The following is a 10,267-nucleotide window of genomic DNA, read 5'->3' as shown; positions in this document are numbered from 1 at the left end:
TCATTTAATATATAAAGTCAGTTCCGTATACTGATATAATTCTACTCAGGGACTAAATTAATGCAAATCTAAGATGTACTGGATGTTCCAAAATAAATAAATAAATAAAGCTCTTCTACTGACCTGTATCTTTTTGCTGTACCTTCCCATATTTTTTTCCTCTCTCTGTCTCTGAGCTCTGAATTTGACCAGCCAGATTCCTTAGGTGATTAAAAAGCAGTGAAAGTAGATATTATAATTTGGCTAAGATAACTTTTTTTTTTTCTCTTACAAAATAAACTTTTATTTGGAAGGACAGAATAATTTAGGGTGCAGGCTCTGGTATAATTTTGGTACTTGCAAACATATCTGTATAAGACGACATGACTCTTTTTCTTTTTTTTTTGGCTGTGACACGCAGCTTGCAGAATCATAGTTCCCCAACCAGGGATTGAACCATCATTGTCAGGGAATTTCCCTCATTCCAGTCTTAAACAGCCCCTGTTTCCATACCTTAGCACAGTCTTATTTTCCAGGCACATGCTAATTGCATGAAGGCATAGAAATTGACCAGCTGATTAGTGAATTTAAAAGTTTAAAAAATTAGGGGACTCTTTTTGATAGTCTCGTTTTTTTCATATTTCTTTGCTTCATTTTATTTTTAAATTTTAATTGGAATATAGTTGATTTACAATGTTGTGTTAGTATCTGCTGAACAGCAAAGTTAATCAGTTATACATACACTTATATCCACTCCTTTTTAAATTCTTTTCCCATATAGGTCATTACAGAATATTTAGTAGAGTTCCCTGTGCTATACAGTAAGTCCTTATTATTTATCTATTTTATATATAGTAGTGTGTATATGTCAATTCCAGAACTATCCCTCTATCCCCCTTTCCCCCTAGTAACCATAAGTTTCTTTTTTTACATTTGTGACTCTATTTCTGTTTTGTAGAGAAATACAATCTAAACTATGGTACTTTCTATCCTGTTCCATTGATCTATATTTCTGCTTTGGTGCCAGTACCATACTGTCTTCATTACTGTAGTTTGTCATATAGTCTGAAGTCAGGGAGTGTGATTCCTCAAGCTCATTTTTTCTGTCTCAAGATTGCTTTGGCTATTCAGGGTATTTTTTGTTTCCATACAAATTGTGAAATTTTTTGTTCTAGTTCTGTGAAAAATGCCATTAGTTGTTTAATAGGGATTGCATTGAATCTGTAGATTGCTTTGTGTAGGATAACAATTTTCACAATGTTGATTCTTCCAATCAAAGAATATGGTATATCTCTCCAACTGTTTGTATCATCTTTAATTTCTTTCATCAGTGTCTTATAATTTTCTGCATACAGGTTTTTTTTTTTCCTTAGGTAGGTTTGTTCCTAGGTATTTTATTCTTTTTTTGCAATGGTAAATGAGAATGTTTCCTTAATTTCTCTTTCAGATTTTTCATCATTAGTGTATAAGTGTGACAGAGATTTCTGTGCATTAATTTTGTATCCTGCAACTTTACCAAATTCATTGATTTGTTCTAGTAGTTTTCTGGTAACATCTTTAGGATTCTCTATGTATATTATCATGTCATCTGCAAACAGTGACTGTTTTATTTCTTCTTTTCCCATTAGTGTTCCTTTTATTTCTTTTTCTTCTGTGATTGCTATGGCTAAAACTTCCAAAACTATATTGAATAATAGTGGTGAGAGTGGGCAACCTTGTCTTGTTCCTGAACTTAGTGGAAATGGTTTCAGTTTTCACCATTGAGAACAATGTTGGCTGTGGGTTTGTCACATATGGCCTTTATTATGTTGAGGTAAGTTCCCTCTATGCCTCCTTTCTGGAGGGTTTTTATCATAAATGGGTGTTGAATTTTGTCAAAACTTTTCTCTGCATCTATTGAGATGATCATATGGTTTTCCTCCTTCAGTTTGTTAATATGGTGTATCACATTGACATATTTGTGTATACTGAAGAATCCTTGCATTCCTGGGATAAACCCCACTTGATCATGGTGTATGCTCCTTTTAATGTGCTGTTGAATTCTGTTTGCTAGTATTTTGTTGAGAATTTTTGCATCAGTGTTCATCAGTGATATTGGCGTGTAGTTTTCTTTTTCTTGTGACATCTTTCTCTGGTTTTGGTATCAGGGTAATGGTGATGCCATATAATGTTTGGGAGTGTTCCTTCCTCTGCTATCTTTTGGAAGAGTTTGAGAAGTATAGGTGTTAGCTCTTCTCTGTTTGATAGAATTTGCCTGTGAAGCCATCTGATCCTGGGCTTTTGTTTGTTGTAAGATTTTAAATCACAATTTCACTTTCAGTGCTTATGACTGGTCTCTATATTTTCTATTACTTCCTGGTTCAGTCTTGGAAGGTTGTGCTTTTCTAAGAATTTTTCCATTTCTTCCATTTTATTGGCATATAGTTTCTTGAAGTAAAATCTCATGATCCTTTGTATTTCTGCAGTGTCAGTTGTTACTTCTCCTTTTTCATTCTAATTCTATTGATTTGACTCTTCTACATTTTTTCCTTGATGAGTCTGGCTAATGCTTTATCTGTTGTGTTTATCTTCTCAAGCAACCAGCTTTAATTTTATTGATCTATGTTATTGTTTCCATCTTTTCTTTTCAATTTATTTCTGATCTGATATTTATGAATTATTTCCTTCTGCTAACTTTGGTGTTGCTTTGTTCTTCTTTCTCTAATTGCTTTAGGTGTAAGTTTAGGTTGTTTATTTGAGATGTTTCTTGTTTCTTGAGGTAGGATTGTATTGCTATAAACTTCCCTCTTAGAACTGCTTTTGCTGCATCCCATAGGTTTTGGGTCATCATGTTTTAATTGTCATTTGCTTCTAGATATTTTTTTGATTTCCACTTTGATTTCTTCAGTGACCTTTGGTTATTTAGTAGTGTATTATTTAGGCTCCATGTGTTTTTATTTTTTACAGATTATTTTCCTGTAATTGATAGCTAGTCTCTTAGCATTGTGGTCAGAAAAAATACATGATACAATTTCAATTTTCTTAAATTTACCAAGGCTTGATTTGTGACCCAGGATATGATCTCTCCTTGAGAATGTTCCATGAGCACTTGAGAAAAAAGTGTATTCTGTTGTGTTTGGATGAAATGTCCTATAAATATCAATTAAGTCCATCTTGTTTAATGTATCATTTAATGCTTGTGTTTCCTTATTTATTTTCATTTTGGATGATCTGTCCATTGGTGAAAATGATATGTTAAAGTACCCTACTATGCTTGTGTTACTGTTGATTTCCCCTTTTATGGCTGTTAGCATTTGCCTTTGTATTGAAGTTCTCCTATATTGGGTGTATAAATATTTTCAATTGTTATATCTTCTTCTTTGATTGATCCCTTGATCATTATGTAGAGTCCTTCTTTGTCTCTTGTAACAGTCTTTATTTTAATTCTATTTTGTCTGATATAAGAATTGCTACTCCAACTTTCTTTTGATTTCCGTTTGCATGGAATATCTTTTTCCATCCCCTCACTTTCTGTGTGTATGTGTCTCTGGGTCTGAAGTCAGTCTCTTGTAGACAGCATATATATGGGTCTTGTTTTTGTATTCATTCAGCCAGTCTATGTTTTTTGATTGGAGCATTTAATCCATTTATATTTAAAGTAATTTTCAATATGTATATTCCTATTACCATTTTCTCAATTGTTTTGGGTTAATTGTTGTATGTCTTTTCCTTTTCTATTTTTCCTGCCTAGAGAAGCTCCTTTAATATTTGTTGTAAAGCTGGTTTGGTGGTGCTGAATTCTCTTAACTTTTGCTTGTCTGTAAAGGTTTTAATTTCTCCTTCAAATCTGAATGAGATTCTTGCTGGCTAGAGTAATTTAGTTGTAGGTTTTTCCCATTCATCATTTTAAGTGTATCCTTTCACTTCCTTATGGCTTGCACATTTTCTGCTGAGAAATCAGCTGTTAACCTCATGGGGATTACCTTGTATGTTACTTTTTGCTTTTCCCTTGCTGCTTTTAATATTTTTTTCCTTTGCCTAATCCCAAATGTTTGGTATTTGGATTTGGGGTCTTTCAGACATGATTAGGTCATGAAGTTGGAGACCTCATGAGTGAAATTGGTGCCCTGTTGAAGGAGACCCCAGAGAGATTTATCTCCCCTTATGCTTTGTGAGAACATACAGAAAAGTCAGCTGCCTATGAACTGGGAAATAAACTCAACATATACTGCATCTGACTGGAAATTGGACTTCTCAGCATCCAGAACTTGAGAAATAATTTTTTATTGTTTATAAGATTATCATATTTTTGTTATAGCATCCAAACTGACTAAGACATCAAGGTATATGTGAATGTGTCCTTATTTGAAAATAAGGTCTTCTTTTCAGATGTCACCAACTGAAGATGAAATTATGTTGTATTACAGTGAGCCCTAAAGCTGATATGATTTATGTCTCTATAAGAAGAAGAGAGGACATAGAGAGAGAGAAATGCACAGGTAAGAAGGCCATATGATGATGAAGGCAGATTTAGAGTGATGCAGCTGCAAGCCAAGGACACCAAGAATTTCCAGCAACCACCAGAAGCTAGGAAAAAAGCATAGAACAGCCTCCCTCAGAACCTCTGGAAAGAACCAACACCACTGACATTTTAATTTCAAACTTTTGACCTCTAGAACTGTGAGAAAATTAGTTCTTTTGTTTTAAGCCACCAAATGTGTGGTGACTTGTTATTGTAGGCTTAGGAAACTAACACAGATTTTGATATTGAAATTGGAGTACTGTTGTAACAAATACCTGAAATTATAGAAGTTACTTTGGAATTGGATAATAGGAAGAGGCTGAAAAATTTTGATGTGCATAATAGAAAATAAAACCTAGATTGACTTGAAGAGGCTGTTTGTAGAAATATGGACATTAAGCAAAATTATGTACAGGGCTCAGAAAGAAGACAGGAGAGCTTTAAAATTCTACTGTTTTAGAGGTTGCATATGTCATGTACAGAATGTTGTTACAAATATAAATGTTAAAGGTGCTTCTAGTAAGGTATCAGACCAAAATTAATAACATGATATTGGACACTAGAGAAAAGGGTGATCCATTTTAAAAAGTAGGAGAAAATCTGGCTGAATTATATTCTACTGTGTAACAGAAAGTAGAATTTATAAGCTAAGGAGATTTCCAAGCAAAGTATTAAAGATGCAGCCTGATATCTCCTTGTTGCTTATAGTAAACTGTGAGAGGGTACAGATGAATTGAGGAAGGAACTGTTAAACAAACAGGAACCAGAACTTGATGATTTGGAAAATTCTCAGTCTATTCATATTGCAAAAAATAAGAAAGTGTGCTTTAGAGAGAACACAGTGTGGCCAGACGAGCTTGCTGGAGAGGTGAGCTGATTGACTTATAGATCCAATCAAACATTTCAGGAGAAATACTGCCAGCTTGGATTGAAGGAGGGAAAGAAGGACACCTGTCAGACTTCTGGGATTCTACAAGCAGGAAACAGGCTGCCCAGTGGGCAGGACTACTGCTAAGAGCTAAATGGTGCGGCTTTTGGACCCTTTAGTGCCACAGAGACCAGGTCCAACAGGTCCTCTGAAGGTCTAGTGGTTGGGGTTTCTTGAGCCTCCATGGGTCCAGAGGGTGGATCAAACCACAGAGAATCACTCATTTCATTAAAACCTAATGGAATTTTCCCTGTTGGTCTTCATACTTGCTTAGAACATATGACCCCTTTTTTCCTTTTTACCTTTTCTCTTTTAGAATGGAATATCTATCTACACCTGTCCCACCATTGTATTTGGAGGCAAGTAACTTGTTCCCTTGCTTCACATGTCCACAGATGAAGGGATATTTTTCTTCACAGTGAATCTTTCCTGGAATCTCACTCATAACTGACTTAGATAATTTTGAAGATGAGGTATGAAATCTTATATTTGTATAAGATTTTTGTCTTGATGTTAATGCTGGCATGATTTAAGACTTTGGGGAATTTAGGAAAGGTGAATGTATTTTGCAAATGGGAAGAACATAAATTTGAATGAGGAAGAGGACAGTGTTGTGGGTTGAATTGTGCTCCCCCAAAAGCAATGTCAAAGTCTTAACCCCAGGTACCTGTGAACATTACCTCATTTGAAAATAGGGTCTCTGCAGATATAATCAAATTAAGATGAGGTCATATTGGATTGTGGATTCCCATAGTTTGATGCCTTCTATTCATAAAACTGAGGGAAATTTGGATACAGAGACACACAGAGCAAACTCCATGTGATGACAGAAGCAGAGATTGAAGTAATGCTTCTACATGCTAAGGAATGCCAAGGATTGTTGATAACCACCAGAAAGTATGAGAAAGGCATGGACAGATTCTTCCTCAGAGCTTCTGGAAGTAACCAATCTTGCCAATGTGTCAATTTTAGACTGCCTCCAGAACTGTAAGATAATAAATTTCTGTTGTTTTAAGCAAACTAGTTTGTGGTAATTTGTTACAGCAGCATTATAAAAATAGGACTATCAGGAAACGCTAGATTAGAAGTGAAAATGGCAAGAAAGTTACATTAAAATCAGAAAAACAAAGTCCTACATGGAAGAGAGTTGTTATAGCAGTATCTATAAGGATTCTTTTTTAAAAAAAAATTATCTGCCATGGTCCACTTCTATTCAAGGATATTAAAAATCCATTTTTCTTGCAACTAAAATATAGATACAGAGAGAGAAAAAATCAGATTTTTATAATATTGAGCAAATAATTTATATCATAATGATCCATTTAGGAAACAGAAGCCACACTCCAATTTGAGTAAGGAACTTTTAACATAAAAATAAACATTAACTAGTAACAAGGAAGTAAATACTAAAGGATAAAAAGAATTCAAAATTATGTAAGTACAGCAGATATAGGTAGGAGCCATTACTTCGAGGGTGAGGAAGAGCATCCAAAGAAGGAAATAGTTTGGAAGATTTGCACCACCACCACCATCACCCGCCTAAAACAGAGTCAGACATCTTTGGGATGCGTTTGGCTGTGGATTCCTGGGTGGTAGGGAAGCTCACTGATGTGCTTTAGGTTGAGGCTGGGAATCATGAAACCACCCACTGAGATAACAACAAAACTAGACTGCTTGCAAGACTCTCTGGGAAGCTACTCTTGGGAATGCTACTGAAAATAGCTTGGAAGGTGAGTGTCACTAAAGATCCAAAAGCTGCAAACTACATACCCCAGAAATAAACAGTGAAGGGACAATTAGAACCAGAAAAAGAAAACTCTTCTTTCTTTATTGAAAAAGTTTAACATCATGGCAAGTGGAAAAGTAGAAATATTTATAGAGTATACTTCCAATATCACAAAGCAGGGCAAAGAAAGATAGATTTGCAACTGGGAGGCAGTAAATTGACAACTGGCATGGGTGAAATTCCTTTTAAACTTGAGATGCGATATTTCTCATTTCCAGAAACAATGAGTTTGCAGTCTGTAAGCGCTGCACACTTAAGAAAATACCAATAAAGACTCAGATTTTCCCTTGACAAATCTATGATTCAAAAAGTGTATTAAGTTATAAACAAGAATTAGTATTAAAAAAAAAATAGAGATAACGAATCATCCCTGTGGCATGCATGAGGCAGTGGCTGGGCACCGCCATTTTGGCTGGTGGCCGTAAGAACACGTTGTGTGGCTGAGAAGTGAAAGCAAGAACTGATTTGGCCTCTGCATTCCCCTCCGCAAGGGGAATCTGTTTCTCCAGAGGAACTAGATATTCTTACTTCCTTAGAATTATGGCAGATAAGTTAACAAGAATTGCTATTGTCAACCATGACAAATGTAAACCTAAGAAGTGTCGGCAGGAATGCAAAAAGTTGCCCTGTGGTTCAAATGGGAAAATTATGCATAGAGGTTGTCTCCCAGAGCAAAATAGCATGGATTTCTGAAACTCTTTGTATTGGTTGTGGTATTTGTATTAAAATAATATATTTTAGAGAGGAGATTTCCCAAAATATGGATACCACCTGTTATTTTTTCTAATAAGTATTGCCCCTTTGGTGCCTTATCAATTGTCAATTTACCAAGCAACTTGGAAAAAGAAACAACACATCGATATTGTGCCAACACCTTCAAGCTTCACAGGTTGCCTATTCCTCGTCTGGGTGAAGTTTTGGGATTAATTGGAACTAATGGTATTGGAAAGTCAACTGCTTTAAAAATTTTAGCAGGAAAGCAAAAGCCAAACCTTGGAAAATATGTTGACCCACCTGATTGGCAAGAAATTTTGACTTACTCCCATGGATCTGAATTGCAAAATTATTTTACCAAGATTCTTGAAGATGACCTAAAAGCCATTATCAAACATTAGTATGTAGACCAGATTCCCAAGGCTGCAAAGGGGACAGTGGGGTCTATTTTCGACTGAAAAGATGAAACAAAGACACAAGCAATTGTATATCAGCAGCTCGATTTAACCCATCTAAAAGAACGCAATGTTGAAGATCTTTCAAGAGGAGAGTTGCAGAGATTTGCCTGTGCTGTCGTTTGTATAAAGCTGATATTTTCATGTTTGATGAACCTTCTAGTTACCTAGATGTCAAGCAGTGTTTAAAGGCTGCTATTACTATATGATCTCTAATAAATCCAGAAAGATATATCTTTGTGGTGGAGCATGATCTAAGTGTATTAGACTACCTCTCTGACTTCATCTGCTGTTTATATGGCGTACCAAGTGCTTATGGTGTTGTCATTATGTCTTTTAGTGTAAGAGAAGGCATAAACATGTTTTTGGATGACTACGTTCCAACAGAAAACTTAAGATTCAGAGATGCATCACTTCTTTTTAAAGTAGCTGAGACAGCAAATGAAGAAGAAGTTAAAAAGATGTGTATGTATAAATCTCCTGGAATGAAGAAAAAGATGGGAGAGTTTGAGCTAGCAATTGTAGCTGGTGAGTTTACAGATTCTGAAATAATGGTGATGTTGGGGGAAAATGGTACTGGTAAAAAGATATTTATCAGAATGCTTGCTGGGAGACTTAAACCTGATGAAGGAAGGGAAGTACTAGTTTTAAATGTCAGTTATAAGCCACAGAAAATCAGTCCCAAATCAACCGGAAGTGTTCGCCAGCTACCACATGAAAAGATCAGAGATGCTTACACTCATCCACAATTTGTGACTGATGTAATGAAGCCTCTGCAAATTGAAAACATCATTGATCAAGAGGTGCAGACATTATCTGATGGTGAACTGCCCCGAGTAACTTTAGCTCTTTGTTTGGGCAAATCCTGCTGATGTCTATTTAATTGATGAACCATCTGCATATTTGGATTCTGAGCAAAACTTGACGGCTGCTCGAGTTGTCAAACGTTTCATACTCCATGCTAAGAAGACAGCCTTTGTTGCGGAATATGACTTCATCCTGGCCACCTATTTAGCAGATCGAGTCATTGTTTTTGATGGTGTTCCATCTAAGAACACAGTTGCAAACAGTCCTCAAACCCTTTTGGCTGGCATGAATAAATTTTTGTCTCAGCTTGAAATTACATTCAGAAGAGATCCAAACAACTATAGGCCAAGAATAAACAAACTCAATTCAATTAAGAATGTAGAACAAAAGAAGAGTGGAAAATACTTTTTCTTGGATGATTAGAGTGAATCTGAGAATATCGATAAGCCATTTATTAAAAGAAACATTTACTGGGATTTTTGTCATATAAAACTTAGATCAGGTTTGTTTTTTGTTTTTTGGTTTTTTTTTTTTTGGCAGTACACGGGCCTCTCACTATTGTGGCCTCTCCCGTTGCGGAGCGCAGGCTCCCGACGTGCAGGCTCAGCGGCCACGGCTCACGGGCACAGCCGCTCCGCGGCATGTGGGATCTTCCCGGACTGAGGCATGAACCCGTGTCCCCTGCATCGGCAGGCGGATTCTCAACCACTGCGCCACCAGGGAAGCCCTAGATCAGGTTTTATGCCCCACATGCTCTGGAGATTGAAGTATAATTTACTTACTGTAACATAAAGCCAATTGTGTTTTAAATTGTAGTCTGAATACAGCAAATACCACTTTTCTGTTCTTGATGATAAGGCCCTTTTTGTGCATAACATTCTAAAATGAAGACATTTCAGGCTATACAAATTACCTCCAAGTTTTCATGATGTATGGGAAGATATTCAGTAGGTGTATTATATATCTAGGTACCAAATGCTGAGCAGTGTTGCCCCCTTTTAAAAATCTTGAAAAAGTTTTCTGTACTTATATGGTTTGCCAAGTATGCCACTATAATGAAACTGTCCTTATTTTAAAAGCCGGTCGATGATGCCATG

The 10,267-nt window shown here is 36.0% G+C and overlaps 1 pseudogene; it reads left to right on the top strand.

The window, feature by feature from the left end:
- Positions 1-7,621: 7,621 nt before the first annotated feature.
- Positions 7,622-10,001, top strand: LOC131747911 (ATP-binding cassette sub-family E member 1-like; annotated as a pseudogene).
- The last annotated feature ends 266 nt before the right edge of the window (positions 10,002-10,267 follow it).

Source organism: Kogia breviceps, chromosome X, assembly GCF_026419965.1.
Source record: "Kogia breviceps isolate mKogBre1 chromosome X, mKogBre1 haplotype 1, whole genome shotgun sequence".
NCBI classification, from domain to species: Eukaryota; Metazoa; Chordata; class Mammalia; order Artiodactyla; family Physeteridae; genus Kogia; species Kogia breviceps.
Note: the sequence above shows the minus strand (reverse complement) of the source record. Positions and strands in the feature narration are given on the sequence as shown.